The 21,607-nt window shown below is 37.8% G+C and overlaps 1 long non-coding RNA gene and 1 pseudogene across 1 annotated transcript; one reads left to right on the top strand and one right to left on the bottom strand.

The window, feature by feature from the left end:
• Positions 1–319: 319 nt before the first annotated feature.
• Positions 320–10,546, top strand: LOC121025902 (uncharacterized). Its single transcript, XR_005788185.1, has 3 exons — positions 320–358; positions 9,895–9,901; positions 10,445–10,546. It is a non-coding gene; the product is annotated as an uncharacterized LOC121025902 (long non-coding RNA).
• Positions 10,547–14,231: 3,685 nt separating this feature from the next.
• On the bottom strand, positions 14,232–14,831 carry LOC121026104 (zinc finger protein 3-like; annotated as a pseudogene).
• Between the last annotated feature and the right edge of the window lie 6,776 nt (positions 14,832–21,607).

The raw sequence follows: 21,607 nt of genomic DNA, 5'->3' as shown, positions 1-21,607 counted from the left end.
AGTTCATTTTTGCTTTTAATTCCCTGCCTTTGCAAAGAGATGTGTCGAGAAGGAAATTGCTGTGGCTGAGGTAAAACAGGTTGTTGCCTGTTTTCTTCTCTAGGGTTTTGATGGTTTCCTGTCTCACATTTAGGTCTTTCATCCATTTTGAGTTTATTTTTGTGAATGGTGTGAGAAAGTGGTCTAGGTTCAACCTTCTGCATGTTGTTGTCCAGTTCACCCAGCACCATTTGTTAAAGAGACTGTCTTTTTTCCATTGGGTGTCCTTTCCTGCTTTGTCAAAGATTAGTTGGCCATACATTTGTGAGCCCAATTCTGGGTTCTCTATTCTATTCCATTGGTCTATGTGTCTGTTTTTGTGCCAATACCATACTGTCTTGATGAGTTCTGTATGCTGAAAACTATAGAAAGCTTATGAAGGAAACTGAAGAAGACACAAAGAAATGGAAAAACATTCCCTGCTCATGGATTGGAAGAATAAATATTGTTAAAATGTCAATACTACCCAAAGCAATCTACCCATTCAATGCAATCCCAATCAAAATTGCACCAGCATTCTTCTCAAAGCTGGAACAAACAATCCTAAAATTTTTATGGAACTACAAAAGACCCCAATAGCCAAAGTAATATTGAAGAAAAAAACTAAAGCGGGAGGCATCACAATCCCAGACCTTAGCCTCTAATACAACGTTGTAAAGCCATATTCTTTTTTAAGTGTTTATTCATTTATTTTTAGGGAGAGTGAGGGAGAGGCAGAGAGAATTCCAAGAAGTCTCCATGCTGTCAGTGCAGAGCATGACACAGGGCTCAGTCCTGTGTCAATCATGACCTGAGCTGAAATCAAGAGTCAGACACTTAACCAATTGAGCCACCCAGGCGCCCCACCTTTGCCATCTTCTATTGACTAGAAGCAAGTCACAGGTCCTGTCCACACTCACAAATTATAAAGGGCATGAATACCAGGTGTCAGGAATCATAAGGTCATCATAGGGTCTACACCCTACAAGGGGTATATATTGTAAATGTCTAATAATTTTTATGTGCATTTAATCTATAGAGTCTCCTCTAAAATAGCTTTTCTTACATTTTAATTGTTGTTATTGAAAAACCCAGGTCATTTATCCTGTACTATTTCCCATAGTCTGGATTTTGCTGATTATATCCCCATGATGTTGTCAAACATATTCTTTTATATTTTTAATTTCCTATAAATTGATAGTTGCATTTAGGGGTTGGTCACATGCAAATTATATTTTTCTTTTTTTGGCAAGACCACAACACAGAAGACCATTACAGAAGGAACATGTTGACCAGTTTTTCTCTTGTTGTAATAGTATCACCTGTTGATGATTGTTTCCTAGATCCATTAATTTGTTAGAAGTTGACAATGGTGAATTTCAATTCTATCTTTTTTTCTTTATCTGGCTATGCTGAAGTACAGTTCACATAAAAAGGCCAGGATAAATGTTTGATTCTTTTTTTGGTCAGTTATCAAATAATGAGATGATTATCTTGCATCCTCTAAAGATGTAATACTAACTTAACAGAAGACCATGGGGGAAGAGAAGGGGAAAAATAGTTACAAACAGAGAGGGAGGGAAGCAAACCACAAGAGACTCTTAAATACAGACAACAAACTGAGGGTGTCTCTGAGTGTTCAACTTTGGAGCTGGGGTGGGGGAGAGGGCAAAATGGGTGATGGGCATTGAGGAGGGCACTTGTTGGGATGAGCACTGAGTGTTGTATGAAAGGCAATTTGTTAATAAGTTGTGTTTAAAACATAAATAAAAATTAAAATCTAAAAAATAAATAAGAACATTAAAAATTTTTTAAATAATAAAAAACCATATTTGATATATTTCAATCCATTGCAGTTATTTACTGCTACATAGGTGTCCCATCTTTGGCCAATAGGAGCCTGTTTGGGTTGGCTCCTGGGTCTGTTTGGCATGAATTAGCACTCTTTGATAGCTTCTCTGCTTTCTGATGTTTCAGGTTCCAGGTTTATCACATATATCTTTGCTACCCCAGACCTGAAAATTGGACATTTCTCCAGGAGCTGTTCCTTTAGGTGGGAGATGGTATTTGAGCCCACAATCTGGGTTGTTAGGTGTTCTCATGGCTCTGGATTGGTCATCATTTCCAGTTCTTTTTAGGTGGGACAGAGTGAAGAAATATACATTTTAAGAGAAGGTATATCATTACTTCATATAGATATTCCCAAATAAAATTTAGGATTACAAAAAGGATAATAGAAAGGATTCAAAACCTTATTCCTAAAAGAGTCTGAAAGGAACCGAGGCTATATCCCAATGGTCAGCACAAAGTGTCTGTCTCTGAGGGTTCAACTTCGGAGCCTGGCTATGCTGATCAGAACATCCTGGGGTGTGGATGGGTGTAAATATAGCCATGGTTGGCTGGTCCTTCAAACTCTGTCCTGGGATCTGGAATGGAATTTGTGGACTCATCTGCAATGAGAAGTATCGTGCTGGGGTATGTCCTTTTATAGACATGATCACATTTCTCTTTATTTTCAGGTGTTTCCACAAACCAGAGGTCTAGTCCCTTGAGGGGCCTTGATTGTTTTCAAGGGAATGAGGAACATTGGAACTGAAGAGAGTTTATGGAGTGAGGGACTGAATGCTTGCAGTTCACCAGGACCTATTAAGCCCCAGGGATCCACCTTACTCCCTCCACAAGAACAGAGTTGAGGTGACTGTGTTCTGGTGGGAGATATGTATGAAAAAAGTATGTAAATAGCTCTGTTGACGTTTATAGGGTAATACCATATTGCCTGAGTGATGGAGGTTTTGACCAACAAACAAGCCACAACACTGTAGAGGAAGAAATGGATCAAGCATTCACAGATTCAAGATTTCTTCATTTCAAAATCTCCGGAAGATAGTGTATAGAACCACTTCCCAAGCTCCTCCCATGCAGCCACATCAAGAGATGGTATTTATGGCCCTTCTAGAACCCCTTGTTGTGATACTCATGGTAGGGAATTTTCAGGAGTTTATCCAGAATTACACAAGTCCAAGTCATATTAAAGGGACTTGGGGTGCATGAGTGCTAATGGACAGAACCAGGAGCAAAGCAGAGGTCAGAAAGAATGTGTGGTCCATATTGAGGGATTTGGAGGAACAAAGTGAGGAAGTCGAGGAATGACTTCCTCCAGCCCAGCTTGCATCTACCTCCAGTAGGAGACAAGGCTGCATTTCAGGGAACATTTACATCTGTTAATTCTCAGAGGCATATAGGATGAGGAGGGGATTGAAACTGCTCCAGTGGAAGAAGGAACACTGAGTCTGGTGCCCTAGATACAATGGCCCCCTCTCTGTTAGAGCTTTGTTTCTCCACAAACATCAGGCAATCCAACAACACGGAATTGTGGCCTGGGTGGGGCTGCTCATGTGAACCATTCTTGCGGTTTAATTATCTCTAGAACGTATGTGTATAACCTGCCTGAGTGGGAAACTGACAGTAGGGAGTGTATTCAGAACTCAAACAGCTTCTTCTCTCCTCCAGGGTTATGTTTTTATTTTATTTTTCATAAATATACCTATTTAAGATTTGGTAATAAACTTACATGGTTCAGAAATCAAAGTGATATAACAATATATAAATTAAGAAGTCCCACTCCCACCCATGTGTGTGAGTGTGTGTGCACACTTTCACACACATGTCTAGGGTTTAGCAAAAATTTATTTAATTCGCTTGTTGGTTTACTTGGTTTTCTTTTTGCAAATATAAGCAATACCAATATATATTTTTACTTAACCCCTTTTCTCACACATAATTTAGCATGCTATATATACTGTTCTATACCTAGTTTGGTCTTCTATTCTCAATATATTCTAAAGATCTGCCTATGAATATATACATGGTTTTGTTATTTCAATGTATTCCAGTGTGCATATCACCATATTTTATTTCTATTGATGAACAATTGAGTTATTACTAGTCTTCTAGTAGTACAGACAATACTACAACATAACTGTTTCCATATGTTATTATTTAATAGATTTTTATTTTTTATTTTTTCAGTCCACATGCACACTTTTTTATAGTTTATTTTTGAGAGAGAGAGAGGGAGAGAGAGAGAGGGAGGAGGGGCAGAGAGAGAGGAGACAGAGAATGGGCTACAGAGAAATCTGTAGCTTCCTCTAAGTTTTGTTGTGAACATAAAACTGCATTTTAAAAAGTCTATTTTTATAAAGTTGTTTCTTTTTTGAATTTAAATTCAAAGTGAGTTAACATACAATGTAGTCTTGGCTCCAGGAGTAGAACCCAGTGTCTCATCTCTTACATAGGATACCCAGTGTTCATCCCCAAAAGTGCCCTCCTTAATGTCCATCACCCATTTAACCCATCCCCTCATCCACCTCCCTCCAGCAACCCTCAGTTTGTTCTCTGCATTTAAGAGTCTCTTATGGTTTGTCTCCCTTACTGTTTTTATATACCTCACACCTGTCAGAAATGTTAAAATCAAAAACACAAGAAACAACAAGTGTTGGCAAGAATGTGAAGAAAAGGGAACCTTTGTGCAACTGTTGACGGGTTCCTCAAAAAATTAAAAATAGAACTACCCTATGATTCAGTAATCACACTACTGGGTATTTACCTAAAGAAAATGAAACACTAATTTGAAAGGATACATACACCCCTGAATTTATTGCAGCATTATTTACAATAGCCAAATTATGGAAACAGCCCAAGTGTCCGTTGATAGATGAATGGATAAAGAAGAAGTGGTATATATATTCAATGGAATATTATTCAGGCTTAAAAAAGAATGAAATCTTGCCATTTGCAACAACATAGATGGAACTAGAGAGTATATGCTAAGTGAATAAGCCAGGTAGAGAAAGGCAAATACCATATATTTTACTCATATGTAGAATTTAAGAAAGAAAATAAACAAAAGGGAAAAGAAGAGACAAACCAAAAACCAGACTCTTAACTACAGAGAACAAATAAATGGTTACCAGAGGTGAGGTTAGTGGGGGGATGGGTGGAATAGGTGGAGGGGATTAAGAGTACACTTATCTTGATGAGTAATGAATAATATATAGAATTGTTGAATCAGCATATTGTATACTTGAAACTAACATAACACTGTATATTAACCACACATAAATAAATAAATAAAGAAGTTTCATTAGAAACAGAAAAAAACTTTTCTTAAAAGTGTGAGGGGTGCCTGGGTGGCTCTGTCGGTTAAGTGTCTGATTCTTGATTTCAGCTCAGGTCATGATCTCATGGTTTGTGACATTGAGCCCTGCATCAGACTCTGTGCTGAAAGTGAGGAGCCTGCTTGGGATTCTCTCTCCCCCTCGCTCCATGCCCCTCCCCCGTTCTATCTCTAGCTCTCTCAAAATAAATAAATAAACTTAAAAATGGGCAAAGGAATAATAAAAAAAAGAAAAATGGGCAAAAGACCTGAATAGACACCTCGCCAAAGAATATATACAGATGATAAATAAGCATGACAAAATACTCCATGTCATATGTCATTAGGGAATTACAAATTAAAACAACAATGGGATACAATTACACACCTATTAAAATGGTAAAAATCCAAATCACTGACAGCACGAAATGTTGGTGAGCAACATGAACTCTCATTTATTAGTGGTAGGAATGCAAATGGTACAGCCACTTTGGAAGACAGTTTGGTGGTTTCTTATAAAACTGAACATACTCTTACCACACGATCCAAAAATTGCACTCCTTGGTATTTACCCAAATAACTTGAAAACTTGTATCCATATGAAAACCTATACATAGTTGTTTGTAGCAGCCTTATTTACAAGTGTCAAAACTTGGAAGCAACCAAGATGTCTTTCAGTAGGTGAATGGATAGGTAAACTGTGGTATATCTAGACAATGGGATTTTATTTATTTATTTATTTATTTATTTATTTATTTATTTATTTGCATTTTTAAAAAATGTTTATTTTTGAGAGAGAGAGCGTGAGCAAGGAAGGGGCAGAGAGAGAGAGGGAGACACAGAATCCAAAGCAGGCTCCAGGCTCTGAGCTGTCAGCACAGTGCCCGACATGGGGCTGAAACCCACAAACTATGAGATCGTGACCTGAGCCAAAGTCCGACGCTTAACCGACTGAGCCACCCAGGCACCCCATTGGGATATTATTTACTATGAAAAGGAAATAAGCTAAAAAGCATGAAAAGACATGGGAAGACCTTAACTGCATATTACTAAGTGACAGAAATCAATCTGAAAAGGCCACATACTGTATTATTCCAACTATGAAAGCAGCAAAAACAAACAAACAAACAAACAAACAAACAGCAACAACAAAAAACAAGACAAAAAAAGCAAACAAAAAACAGTGGTTGCCAGGGGATAGGAGGTAGGGAATCATAAATATGTGGAGCACAGAAGACTTTTAAGACACCGAAACTATTTTGTATGATACTGTAATAGCAGATACATGCCATTATACATTTTTCAAAACCCATAGAATGTACAACACCAAGAGTGAACTCAAACATAAACTATGGGGTGATGATGTTAATGTAGGTTCATCAATTTTAACAAAGGTACTACTCTGATGGGGGATGTTGATAGTAGGGGATGCTATGCATGTAGGGGGAAAGGGAGAGAGAGAGCTCTTCGGCCCATTTTTATTTATTTTTTTAAATATGAAATTTATTGTCAAATTGGTTTCTATACAACACCCAGCGCTCATCACCACAGGTGCCCTCAATACCCATCACCCACCCTCCCCTCCCTCCCACCCCCCATCAACCCTCAGTTTGTTCTCAGTTTTTAAGAATCTCTTATGTTTTGGCTCCCTCCCTCTCTAACCTTTTTTTTTTTTTAATTGGGTTCTTTGTTTTCTTATTGCTGAGTTGAAGAGTTCTTTGTATATTTTGGATAATAATCCTTTATCAGGTATCCTTTGGAAATATTTTCTCCCAGTCCAGCCTGTAGCTTATCTTCTCATTCTCTTGACACACACACACACACACACACACACACACACACACATTTACATGATCATATGTCTATAAACACATGTTTTACATCATATGTCTCTAATAAATTCTTAGAAGTGGAATTTCTCAAAGGTAAATACTTCTCCATTTTTAAAGTACTAAATGAGCCCCATAAGAGCTCTACTATTTTTATTTTATACTTATAACATCACTGTATGAGAGTGCCTGTGTCCCCATTCCATCATCAACCTTCCCCCTCCCCCCACCATATCACAGTTGAAGGATAATACCTTAATGTGGTTTGGATATGTGTGTTAGTTATTTATAGCTGAGTAACAAATTACCCATAATTCAGCAGCTTAAAACATAGGACTGCTCAAAACATGGAATTTTTCTTTTGTCAGTATAAGTGATACAAGATAGAGTGCCCAACATGGATGCCACAATCTTTTATAACTTAATCTTGGAAGTGACATTCCATCACTTTTGCTGAATTCTCTTCATTAGAAGTGAATTGATAAGTCTAGCCTCACTCGGGGGGAGAGGATTATACAAGGGAGTAAATACTAGAAGGTGGTATCATTGGGGCCATCTTAGAAGCTGACTACCACAATATACATTGATATACCCACTGTTGGTGAAGATGTGGAGCAGCTGGAACTCCCATAAGTTCCTGGTGGGAGTGTGAAATGGTATAACCACCTTGGAAATTAGTTCCACAGTTTCTTATAAAGTTAACCATATACTTACTATGAGACCAACAATTCTACATCTTTTCCTTTTTTGATCATGATCATTCATAAACTTTAACCATTTATTTTGAAATATTTTATTGTTTTTATAAACGTTTATTTATTTTGAGAGAGAGAGAGAGAGAGAGAGAGAGAGAGAGAGTTCATGCACAAGTGAGGGAGGGGCAGTGAGAGGTGGAGAGAGAATCCCAAACAGCCTCCTCACTTTCAGCACAGAGCCTGATGCGGGGCTCGATGTCACAAATCGTGAGATCATGATCTGAGCTGAAATCAAGAATCAGACACTTAACCGACTGAGCCACCCAGGCACCCCTCACACTTTAAAAAAATTTTTTTTTCTGTTTCTACTGAAACTGTTATTTATTTATTTATTTATTTACTTACTTATTAACTTATTTATTTATGTGTAGTTAATATACAGTGTTATATTAGTTTCAGGTATACAATATACTGATTTGACAATTCCATATAGTATTCATTACTTATCAAGATAAGTGTACTCTTAATCTCCTTCACCTATTTCACCCATCCCCCCACTAACCTCACCTCTGGTAACCATTTATTTGTTCTCTGTAGTTAAGAGTCTGGGTTTTGGTTTGTCTTTTCTTTTCCCTTCTGTTTATTTTGTTTCTCATGAGTGAAATCATATGGTATTTGTTTTTCTCTGAATGGCTTATTTGACTTAGCATCATACTCTGAGAGCCCAACGTGGGGCTGGATCTCACAAACTGCAGGGTCATGACCTGAGCTGAAATCAAGAGCTGGACACTTAACCAACTGAGCCATTTAGGCACCCCTGAAATAATTGTAGACAGAAAAAAGTTGAAAAAATAGTACAGAGAGTTCTTCTATTCCCTTCACCTAGTTTCCTTTCATATTAACATATTCCATATTGCTCATGTTAACACATTGCATAATCATTTTATATAATCATTGATATAATTATCAAAACTAGAAATCAACGTTAGAACAATATCATTACTTGACCTAAAGACTTTATTCAGATTTCACCAGTTCTTCCACTAACGTTCCTTTTCAGTTCCAGGAAACAATCCAAGACACCACATGGTAATTTAGTTTTCACAGCTTTATTGTGTCATCCACTCTGTTCAGCCCCTTAGTCTTTAATTGTCTTTCATGGCCTTGACACTTTTGAAGAGTACTGGTCAGCTATTTTGCAGGATGTCCCTCAGTTTGGGTTGGTTTTATGTTTTCTTGTTATTAGGTTGAAGCTACAATTTTTTTGCTTATATTTTAATTCCAGTTAGTTAACATACAGTGTTATATTAGTTTCAGGTGTACAGTATACTAATTCAACACTTACATACCTCATTGTGTGCTCATCACAAGTACATTCCTTAATCCCCATCACCTATTTAACACATCCCCCCCCACCTCACCTCTGGTAATCATCAGTTTGTTCTCTATAGTTAAGAGTCCACTTCTTGGGGGACCTCGGTGGTTCAGTCAAGCATCTGACTGTTAATTTCAGCTCAGGTCATGATTTCATGGTCATGAGATCAAGCCCCACATTGGGCTCTATGCTGAGCATGGAGCCTGCTTAAGATTCTCTCTCTCTCCCTCTCTCTCTCTCTAAAACAAAACAAAAAAAAATGAGTCTGTTTCTTGATTTGTCTCTCTTTTCCTCTTTTCTTTTTGTTTTGTTTCTTAAATTCCATGTATGAGTGAAGTCATTTGGTATTTGTCTTTGTCTGACTGGTTTATTTAACTTAGCATTATACTCACTAGCTCCATCCATGTCATTGCAAATGGCAAGATTTCATTCTTTTTATGGCTGAATAATATAACACACACACACACACACACACACACACACACACACACACACCCATACATACCATATCTTTTTTATCCATTCATCTAGGCATTTGGTCTGCTTCTATATCGTGGCTGTTGTAAATAATGCTGCTATAAACATAGGGATGCATGTATCTCTTTGAATTAGTGTTGTTGTATTCTTTGGGTAAATACCCAGTAGTACAATTGATGGATCATTAGGTAGTTGTATTTTTAACTTTTTGAGGAACCTCCATACTGTTTTCAACAGTGGCTTCACTAGTTTGCATTCTCACCAACAGTGCATGAGTGTTCTTTTTCCTCCACATCTTCATCAATACCTGCTGCTTCTTGTGTTGATTTTTAGCCATTCTGACAGGTGTGAGGTGGTATCTCATTGTACTTTTGATTTGCATTTCCCTGATGATGAGTGATGTTGAGCGTCTTTTCATGTGTCTGTTGGCCATCTGGATGTCTTCTTTGAAAAAATGTCCATTCGTGTCTTCTGCCCATTTTTTAAACTGAATTACCTGTTTATTTGGTGTCGGAGTTTGAGAAGTTCTTTATAGAGTTTGGATACTAACCCTTTATCAGATATGTCATTTGCAAATATCTTCTCCCATTCTAAACGTGCCTTTTAGTTTTGTTGATTGTTTCCTTCGCTGTGCAGAAGCCTTTTATTTTGAAGTCCCAATAGCTTATTTCTGCGTTTGTTTCCCTTGTCTCTGGAGACATATATAGAAAGAAGTTACTATAGCCAACGTCAAAGAAGTTACTGCCAAAGAAATGGTCCAGATTCATTCTTTTGCATGGTGCTGCCCAGTTTTCCCAGCACCATTGGATATTCTTTCTTGCTCTGTTGAAGATTAATTGACCATGTAATTGTGGGCTTATTTCTGGATTTTCTATTCTGTTCTACTTTTGTGGAGTACCATACTGTTTATATTACTACAGCTTTGTAATATAACTTGAAGTCTGGAATTGTGATGCCACCAGCTTCACTTTTCTTTTTCAAGATTGCTTTGGCTATTTGGGGTCTTTTGTGGTTTCATACAAATTTTAGGATTTTTTGTTCTAGTTCTCTGAAAACTGCTGTTGGTATTTTGATAAGGATGGCATTAAATCTGTAGATTTCTTTGGGTAGTATAGACATTTTAATAATATTTGTTTTTCCAATCCACAAACATAAAAATTCTTTCTATGTCTTTGTGCCATCTTCAATTTCTTTCATCAATGTTTTATGCTTTTACGAGTATAGGTTTTTCACCTCTTTGGTTAGATTTATTCCTAGGTACCCTATTATTTTATGTGTAATTGCAAATGGGATTGTTTTCTTAATTTCTCTTTCTGCTGATTCATTATTGGTGTATAGAAATGCAACAGATTTCTGCACATTGATTTTATATCCTGCAACTTTGCTGATTTCATTTATCAGTTTTAGCAGTTTTTTGGTGGAGTCTTTAGGGTTTTCTATACATAGTATCGTGTCATCTGCAAATAGTGACAGTTTTACTTCTGCCTTACATCCTTTCATTTCTTTTTGTTTTCTGATTGCTGTTGCTAGGACTTTCAGGACTATGTTAAATAAAAGTAGTGAGAATGGACATCTTTGTCTTGTTTTTGACCTTAGAAGAAAAGCCTTCAGTTTTTCTCCATTAAGGATGATGTTGGCTGTGAGTTTTTCATGTATGGCCTTTACTGAGGCTACACATTTTAAAATTTTTTTATGTTTTATTTATTTTGAAAGACAGACAGAGAGAGAGAGAACGTGAACAGGGGAAGGGCAGAGAGAGATGGAGATACAGAATCCCACGCCGGCTCCAGGCTCTGAGCTGTCAGCACAGAGCCTGATGGGGGGCTCGAACCCACAGACTGTGAGATCATGACCTGAGCTGACCTGAGCTGAAGTCGACACTCAATGCCAGGTTTCTAAACCATAAAGTTACTATTTTCCCTTTGTAATTAATAAATATCTTGGGGAAGATATGTTGAGACTATGCAAATACACTGTTTCTCATCAAACTTTCACCTACTAATTTTAGTACCTATGTATGGATCTTGTCTGCAACAATTATTACAGTGGTATTCTAATAGCGCTTTTCTGATCTCATTCTTTTCACATTTATTAATTAGAATTATTCTGTAAGTAAAAGTTGCCTCTTTCCCCTCATTTATTTATTCAATTAGTTATTTACATCAACTTGGACTCATTTATTTTATTCTATGGGTTATAATCTAATAGTATCATTATTTTCTGGTTCAAATTGTTCCACCTATGGCCATTACAAGCTCTTTCAGGTTGGCTATGTGCTTGTTTGATATGCCCACATTTTTAAATTTTTTTTTTTTGAGTACTTCCTTAATTTCTGGGACTACAAGATGCTTCAACTCATCTTGTATTTTCCCTGTCCCAGTTCAAATACTTCTTCAAGGAACTCTGGTTCCTTCTGACTACCACCTATGTTCACTGGTACTCATTGGGCTATTATTGCTTCTACACTATCTTAGGTAACTTGGAGACTTGGAAATATATGAATGTATTATTATCCCATGTCGCACACATTTTGTCTTTTTTCTTTCTTCCTTTCTCACTGTCTCTTTACCCCTTTCTCCCTTTCTCTCTCTCCTTATTTCTTCTTTCTTTCTTTCTTTCTTTCCTTCTTTTCTTTTCTTTTTTTCTCCCTCCATCCCTACCTTCCTACTCTCTTTTCTTTGTCTCTCTCCATCTCTTCCATCTACCTACCTGCCTACCTACTTACCTCTCTACCTACCTACCCGCCTCTGATTCCAACCCAACACCACAGGGCTCATTCCAACCTTACCCTTTTCCTTAATTTTAACATCTTTCACTCACAGTGAGAAATCTGGCTCTCATTAACTACAGTGAATTTACTTATTTGTTCAACTATTGTATTCACATAAAAAAAATTCAGAATTGCCAACCCATACCCCTGGGAGAAAAAAATGTATTAACTATAGTACACTATGTTCAGTTCTTTTCACTAATATCCAGCAGAAATGCTATTTTCCAAATTAAGTAGGTTATGTCTTTTCTTCCCCACCCCTTCAGTGTAGTCTTAGTGATTTGTAAAGCAATTAGGTTCATTTTTTAAATTTTTTGTTCCATTTTAGGTCCCCCCCATATCCCTTTTATTTTATTTTATTTATTTTTTAAAAATATAATTTATTGTCAAATTGACTTCTATACAACACCCAGCCAGTGCTCATCCCAAAGAGTGCTCTCCTCAATGCCCATCACCTCCATATCCCTTTTTAAAAAATTATATATTGGGGCACCTGGGTGGCTCAGTCGGTTAAGTGTCCAACTTCCGCTCAGGTTATGATTTCAAGGTTTGTGAGTTTGAGCCCTGCTTCAGGCTCTGTGCTGACAGCTCAGAGCCTGGAGCCTGCTTCAATTCTGTCTCTCCCTCTCTCTCTCTGCCCCTCCCCTGTTCATGCTCTGTTTCTCTCTCTCAAAAAGTAAATATTAAAAAAATTATATATTATAAAATTCACATTTTGTCATATACATTTCTATGGGTTCCGACAAATGCAGAGTCATGTATCCACCACCACAGACATGAATGAAGTCTAATTTATAGATTTTTAATTTTTAATTAATTGGATTTAATTAATTAATTGAATTTAATTTTTAATTTTTAATTTATAGATTTTTAAAAGATGTTTATTTATTTTTGAGACAGAGAGAGAGCAAGTGCAAGGAGGGGAGGGGCAGAGAGAGAGAGAGAGAGAAAGAGAGGGAGAGAATCCCAAGTAGGCTCCACACTGTCAGTGCACAGCCTGACCCGGGGCTCAAACTTATGAATTGTGAGACCATGACCTGAGCCAAAATCAAGAGTCAGCTGCTTAACTGACTGAGGCACCTAGGCACTCCCAATTTATTGATTTTTTTTAATGGATTGTACTTTTTCATCTCATATGTAAGAAATCTTTGCTAACCCAAGATCACAAGCTCTTCTTCCATCTTCCATGTTTTCTTCTAGAAGTTTTATATTTTTATGTTTTACATTTAGGTCTATGATACACTTTTTTGTGGTAAAATATACGTAACACAAAATTCATCTTTTTTTTAACTGTTGGAAATTATGTAATTATTAGATAAAATTAACAGTAGTTTACAATTACATGTCACTTTACAGTTTACGAAGTTGTTAAATATACATTCAGTTTAATACCCTGAAATAAGGAAATTCAATTCTTTTGCCCTCCCATCTCCCATCTATGAAGGACAGAGCTAAGGAAAACTTGATCAGGAAAGGTCATATAAATGCATCAATCTGTATAGCACCACAAAGAGTAAAGGAGACAAAGGCAGGGCTTTGGAAGGGGCCACAGGGACGTAAAGGAGAAGACTAGAGTGTTAAATATGAAGAAAGGCCAGGGGTTGTAGGAAAATTAGGCAACAGAAATGGCAGGGTCACGTTCACTCAGAAAAGAACAGTGCACAGCATATGTCCCACATTCTAAAACATGAAAAGATCATAACTGAAGAGCTGGAGTTGAACTTTGTAGTTTCACAGAACACAAGTAGATGCCCACCAACCGTGGCTTATGAATGAACTCAGAACTCAGGTTCAAAATGCATCTGGCTGCAACTTAGGGCCTCCTTGGCCCTTCAGAAATTTAACAAAGGTCATCTGAGGAGCTGCAATTTTACATAGTGGTGGCATCCTGAGAGCATCAATCGTTAATATCTTACAATCGTGGAAAAGGAGTTTCCAAGCGGGGCCGAGCAATATCGATGGGAAGTCGATACCTGGGCCATCTCTTGGAGATTCCAGCTGAAAGAACCGCCAAGTGTTTCTCCAGAGAAAGCACTTGCCTGGGTACGACTCAGGGCCAGGCAGGAATTCACACTATGAAACCGGGTGGAGGAAGGCAGAGAAGTAGCCCACTGAGACCACGTTCCCATTATTCTCTAACATCACTTCTCTGTAGAGATTCCTCTGAACAGGGTCCAGGCATCCCCATTCCTCTCGAGTAAGGTGCACAGCCACATCCTCAAATGTCACAAACTCCTGGTACCTGGCTGGCAGGAGCGTGGCTGCCTGGTCTCCTGGGCTTCCCTCATGGGGAAGAGCAGGCACCTGGGGAATAGGTGGAGCCCCGTCGAGCTCCTGTTCTATGTCAGTGCCCTGTGTGAACTGAGGCTCTGGGGACAGACCCTCAGACTGGCTCTCCAAAGACTGAAACTGGACAATTGGTGATCCTGCTGATTCCTGGGCTATTTCCTCCATCCTTGTTCTGGAGGACAAGGGTCATCACCGAAAGGAGGGGCAGGCCAAGCAGCCGTCCCGTTGCAGACACCCTCACTCTAGGGGCAGCCCCTCCAAAATTCATGCTTTATCCACTTTAAAATGTACAATTTGGTAGCATTTAGTATATTCACAATGTTCAGCAACCATCACCACTATCTAGTTCCAGAATATTTCCATCACCCCAAAAGGAAACCAATCCATTAAGCAGTCACCTGTCATCCTACTCTCCCACCAGCCTCTGGCAACAACTACTACTGTCTGTCTCTACAGATTTGCCTATTCTGGGTATTTCCTTTAAATGGAAACATACAGGGGCACTTGGGTGGCTCAGTTGGTTAAGTGACTGACTCTTTTTTTTTTTTCAATATATGAAGTTTATTGTCAAATTGGTTTCCATACAACACCCAGTGCTCATCCCAAAAGGTGCCCTCCTCAATACCCATCACCCACCCTCCCCTCCCTCCCACCCCCCATCAACCCTCAGTTTGTTCTCAGTTTTTAAGAGTCTCTTATGCTTTGGCTCTCTCCCACTCTAACCTCTTTTTTTTTCCCTTCCCCTCCCCCATGGGTTTCTGTTAAGTTTCTCAGGATCCACATAAGAGGGAAACCATATGGTATCTGTCTTTCTCTGTATGGCTTATTTCACTTAGCATCACACTCTCCAGTTCCATCCACGTGGCTACAAAGGGCCATATTTCATTCTTTCTCATTGCCACATAGTACTCCATTGTGTATATAAACCACAATTTCTTTATCCATTCATCAGTTGATGGACATTTAGGCTCTTTCCATAATTTGGCTATTGTTGAGAGTGCTGCTATAAACATTGGGGTACAAGTGCCCCTATGCATCAGTTAAGTGACTGACTCTTAATCTCAGCTCAGGTCATGAGCTCACAGTTTGTGAAACTGAGCCCTGCATTGGGCTCTGTGCTGGCAGCGTGGAGCTGGCCTGGGATTCTCTCTCTCCCTCTCTCTCTGCCTCTCCCCTGTTTGTGCTCCTCTTTCTCAAAATAAATAAGTTAAAATAAATGGAATCATACAATATGTGGCCTTTTGCATCTGGCTACTTTCACGTAGCATAATGTTTTCAAAGTTTATGTTGCAGCATGCAACCATGCTTCATTTGTTTTTATGGCTGTGTGAATATACCACATTTTCTTTATCCACTCATCAGCTGACGGACACTTGGGTTATTTCCACCTTTCAGCTATTGTGAATAGTGCCTCTATGAATATCTGCGTACAAGTTTTTATTTGAACACATGTTTTCAACTATTTAGGATATATACCTATAAGTAGAATCAATGAATCATATGGTAATTCTATGTTTAACTTATTGAGGAACTGCCAAACTATTCTCCATGGAGGTGGTTCAATTTTACATTCCCATAAGAAATGTGTGTAAGTTCCAATTTCTCCATATCCTTGCCAACATTTCGGAGTACATAACTTCTTTCAGAAAAAGAGGAGGGGACACTTCCCAACTCATTTTATTAGGCAAGCTTTATCCAAATACTACAGTTAGAAAAAGATATGACAGAAAAAGAAATCTGAAGACCAATATCTCTCATGACCATGACACGAAAGTCTTCATTAAAATATTAGCCATATATAAATATGTAAATATATTTTATATACTTACATTTATTAAAAGATATAGAAAACATACAAGGGATTTTATAAAGGAGATCACCCCCCCCCACACACATATTTATATATCTTACACATCACAACAATGAGGGTTCATGCCAGGAATGCAAGGGTGTTTCAACATATGAAAATCAATCATTTTAATTCACCATATTAACAGACTATGTAAGTCATGCCATATAATTATCTCAGTAGATGCAAAGAAAGCAGTTTATGAAATTAAATATTTATTTATTATAAAAGTTCAAAGCAAGCTAGGAATATAATGGAAATTCCTTAACTTAAATAGCATCTACACAAACCCTACATCATACTGAATGGTGAAATATTGCATGCTTTCTTCCTAAGATCAGAAAAAAGGCAAGGATGCCCTCTCTGACTATTCAACATTCTGCTGCAAGTCCTAGATAGTGCTGTCAGATAAGAAAAAGAAATAAGAGGCATTCATATTAGAAAGAAAGAAAGAAAGAAAGAAAGAAAGAAAGAAAACTCTATTTCCAGACATTGTTGTCCACACAAGGATAATTTAAAAATCTACAACTAGAACTAGGGAGTTTTTAGTAAAGTCTCAGGATATACTGTCAATATATGAAAGTCATTTATTTCCTATATACCAGTTATGAACAATAGGAATTTGAAATTTAAAAATATAACACATACAATATCACCACAAAACACAAAAATGAACTACTTAGGTAGATACCTAACAAAATTTGTATGGGATCTGTATACTGAAAGTAAAAAAAAAAAAAAAAAAAAAATGAGAGAAATCAAACATCATCTAAATAAATGGGAAGAAGGACCATACTCAAAAAATTAAGATGACAATTCTCTTCAATTTGATCTATAGATACAAGGTAATCCCAGTCATATTCCCAGCAAGCCTTTGTTTTTTAGATACAAACAAACTAATTCAAAAATTAATGTGGTAAAATAAAGGAGCAAGACTACAGAATGGGAGAAGATATTTACACATGACATATCTGATAAAGGGTTAGTATCCAAAATCTATAAAAAACTTATCAAAATCAACACCCAAAAACCAAATAATCCAGTGAAGTAATGGGCAGAAGACATGAATAGACACTTTTCCACCGAAGACATCCAGATGGCTAACAGACACATGAAAAGATGTTCAACATCACTCATCATCAGAGAAATATAAATCAAAGTCATAATGAGATACCACCTCACACCTGTCAGAATAACTAAAATTAAGAACACAAGAAACAACAGGTGTTGCGAGGATGCAGAGAAAAAGGAACCCTTGTGCACTGCTGGTGGGAATGCAAACTGGTGCAGCCACTGTGGAAAACAGTATGGTGGCTCCTCAAAAAACTAAAAATAGAACTACCCTATAATCCATTACTCAGCCTTGTAAAGGAATGAAATATTGCCATTTGTAATGATGTGGATGGAGCTTGAGTATATTATGCTAAGTGAAATAAGTCAGGCAGAGAAAGACAAATGTCATATGATTTCACTCATACGTGGAAGTTAAGAAACAAAACAGATGAACATATGTGAAAGGGAAAAAACGAGAGGGAAACAAACCATAAGAGACTCTTTATGTTAGAGAATAAACTGAGGGTTGATGGAGGGATGTGGGTGGGGGATGGGCTAAATAGGTGATGGGTATTAAGGAAGGCACTTGTTGAGCACGGGGTGTTGTATGTAAGTGATGAGTCACTAACTTCTACTCCTGAAAACAATATTACACCATATGTTAACTAACTAGAATTTAAATAGAAATTTGAAAAAGAAAAAAAAATAAAGGGGCAAGAATAGCCAAAACAATTCTGAAAGATAAAACAAAGTTGGAATATTTGCATTACTAAATTTTACGACTCACTGTAGAGACTCAGTTATCAAAACAGTGTAGTATTGGGGCGCCTGGGTGGCGCAGTCGGTTAAGCGTCCGACTTCAGCCAGGTCACGATCTCGCGGTCCGTGAGTTCGAGCCCCGCGTCGGGCTCTGGGCTGATGGCTCGGAGCCTGGAGCCTGTTTCCGATTCTGTGTCTCCCTCTCTCTCTGCCCCTCGCCCGTTCGTGCTCTGTCTCTCTCTGTCCCAAAAATAAATAAACGTTGGAAAAAAAATTAAAAAAAAAAAACTGTAGTATTGACAAAGCATAAGAAGCATAGATTGATGGAACAGAATAGAGAATGGAGAACAATACAGAGAATCCTAAAATTGGCTCACACAAATGGAATCAACTGTTTTTCTTTCCTGTCAGAGAAAAAAGTATAAATAAACAAGAACAGGGAGAAGGCTAAAGGAACACTTTGGTACTGGGTTTGAGTCAAAAATATCAGCATAAACTCTTGTTTATTTAAAGATATACACAGCTAAAGAAATAAAAATAAATATGTATGTGTACATGGGTTAGAATATCTGTATGTGTTTCCTTGCTCTTTGACACCAGTAGCAGTAATACACCAGTAGCAATGAACACAACTAATACCAAGGGTTTGGTTTCTAATGCCAATTTCCAGCAAAGGAACCAGATCTCATTGGAGAAATTAGTAGCTGACTCTAGATCTGGAATAGGGAAAATTCAAGATGACCCTGGACCATCCTATAGTTCTAGTAGATAAGGAAGTGCCCTCTTCTACAATAAAAGGATGGGGGCATGTCAGAGGGATGCAGGAACCAACTTCAAAGACCTAACAATGGCCAAATCTGTAACAATGTGTGCCACATATTTAAAAAATGCAGTATTGGATTATAACACAAAGAATAAAATAAATGTCCATTAATTCATATTGCTATAAACAAATAACTGAATGAATAGGTAAATAAATACAAGTAGGAAAGGGCAAATCTTTCTTACAGAAGAATCTCAATTAATAAATGCAGAAGCAACGAGGAAAACCGAAAATTACTATTAGAACAAGACAGCAGTATTGCCTAAGGTAAGATCCACTGATGAATGCTAAAATTACTGGGTAAAACTTTAAGGAGAAACAGGGTATTTGCATAACCTCAAAGTAATTCCCTTGTGGTGGTTTTATTTTTTTAATTTTTTTTTCAACGTTTTTTTATTTATTTTGGGGACAGAGAGAGACAGAGCACGAACGGGGGAGGGGCAGAGAGAGAGGGAGACACAGAATCGGAAACGGGCTCCAGGCTCCGAGCCGTCAGCCCAGAGCCCGACGCGGGGCTCGAACTCACGGACCGCGAGATCGTGACCTGGCTGAAGCCGGACGCTTAACCGACTGCGCCACCCAGGCGCCCCTCTTTTTTTTTTTTTTAATTTTTTTTTCCCCTTGTGGTGGTTTTAAAATATGGCCATAAACTCTTTGCTACCTCTCTAACCAGAAAGTGGAGCTTAATCCCCCTTCTCCTTTAATATTGAGGACTTTGACTCATTTCTAATGAAGATAATGGAAAGATGAAAAATAATAACTTTATAACAGAGAAACCTGGGAGATACCACTATAACAAAGTAACCAAGGTTAATATCACCAGTAATAAGTCATGTTGATATCATCTGTTCCCTGAAACAATGCAATGAGAAGGGCACATGATCTCTGTGATATCCATCCCTCAAATATATAACCTCATCTGTTCATGATAAAACAGACAAAAACTGAGAGACAATCTACAAGATACATGACTACTCTTCAAAAGTGTCAAGCTCATGGAAGACCAAGAAATACCAAGAGGCTGTCACAGACTGGAGGAGACTAAAGAAACGTGACATCTAAAAGGAATGTGATATCCTGGATTGGATTCTGAAACAGAAAAAGCTTAGTGTACAGTAAAGGATTAACCTTGTCCAAAGAAAGGTTTGGTCCTTTGCCCTGGCTTCTAGGAGGTAACTTCTAAGCCTTTGGAGTGTCTTGTTTGATAAGAGAGTCTGTTTACCTGAAGGCTTGAGCCATGCTGGACAGTCTACACTAAGAGTATAATTTATGGTAGGGGCTTTGGGCCATGTGGTATCAGCACAGTCTCTGGAGGGCTAGAGATTATATATATTTATATATACGTAAAAATATATACTTGCTAAAATTAATCAAAAGAAAAAATGGAGTGGCTATTATTGTATAATTTTTTTAAACCAGGATAGAGTAATTTCATAATAAAATAAATGGAAAGATATATCCTCTTCATGGACCTGAAAACTCAATATTGTTAAAATGTCAATTATTTACAAATAGATCTATAGATTCAATTCAATCTCAATCAAAACTCAAACAGCCTATTTTATAGTTTTATAGTAACCAACAAACTGATTCTAAAATTCATATGGAATTTCAAAAGACCTACAATAGTCAAAACGACTGTAGAAAAGTAAAGTTGGAAGACTTATACCAACTGACTTCAGGAAGCTACAGTAAGCACTAATGCTATAGTAATACAGAATCTACAGAATACCAGTAGTGGTACTGGCATTAAGATGGTCAAAGAGGAGTGCCTGGGTGGCTCAGTCGATTAAGCGTCCGACTTCGGCTCAGGTCAGCATCTCGCGGTTTGTGAGTTCGAGCCCCGCGTCAGGCTCTGTGCTGACAGCACAGAGCCTGGAGCCTGCTTCAGATTCTGTGTCTCCTTCTCTCTCTGCCCCTCCCCAACTTGTGCTCTGTCTCTCTATGTCTCTAAAAAAATAAATAAATGTAAAAAAAATGGACAAAGAGAAAAACAGAACTGAAGTACTTCAAGAAATAATACTGCCAACTGATTTTTTACAAAGATGACAAGGCAATTCAGTGGAGCAAGAATAATTTTTTTCAACAAATGGTTCTAGAACAATTGAACAGCCATATGCAAAACAAAATGAACTTAAGTATTTTCCTAAGTAAGACCATATAGAAAAGTAAATAAAAATGGATCACAGAACTAAAAGAGCCAGTATTGGGGTGCCTGGCTGGCTCAGTCGGTAGAGTGAGTGACTCTTGGTCTTGGGGTTGTGAGTTTGAGCTCCAAGTTGGGTCCATGTGGAGATAACTTAAAAATAAAATCTTTATGGCACAAAAACAGACACATAGACCAATGGAATAGAATAGAAACCCCAGAACTAGACCCACAAACGTATGGCCAACTCATCTTTGACAAAGCAGGAAAGAACATCCAATGGAAAAAAGACAGCCTCTTTAACAAATGGTGCTGGGAGAACTGGACAGCAACATGCAGAAGGTTGAAACTAGACCACTTTCTCACACC

Source organism: Herpailurus yagouaroundi, unplaced genomic scaffold, assembly GCF_014898765.1.
Source record: "Herpailurus yagouaroundi ecotype Mexico unplaced genomic scaffold, PumYag 67793, whole genome shotgun sequence".
In the NCBI taxonomy this organism is placed as follows: domain Eukaryota; kingdom Metazoa; phylum Chordata; class Mammalia; order Carnivora; family Felidae; genus Herpailurus; species Herpailurus yagouaroundi.
This window is presented reverse-complemented; position numbering and strand designations above follow the sequence as displayed.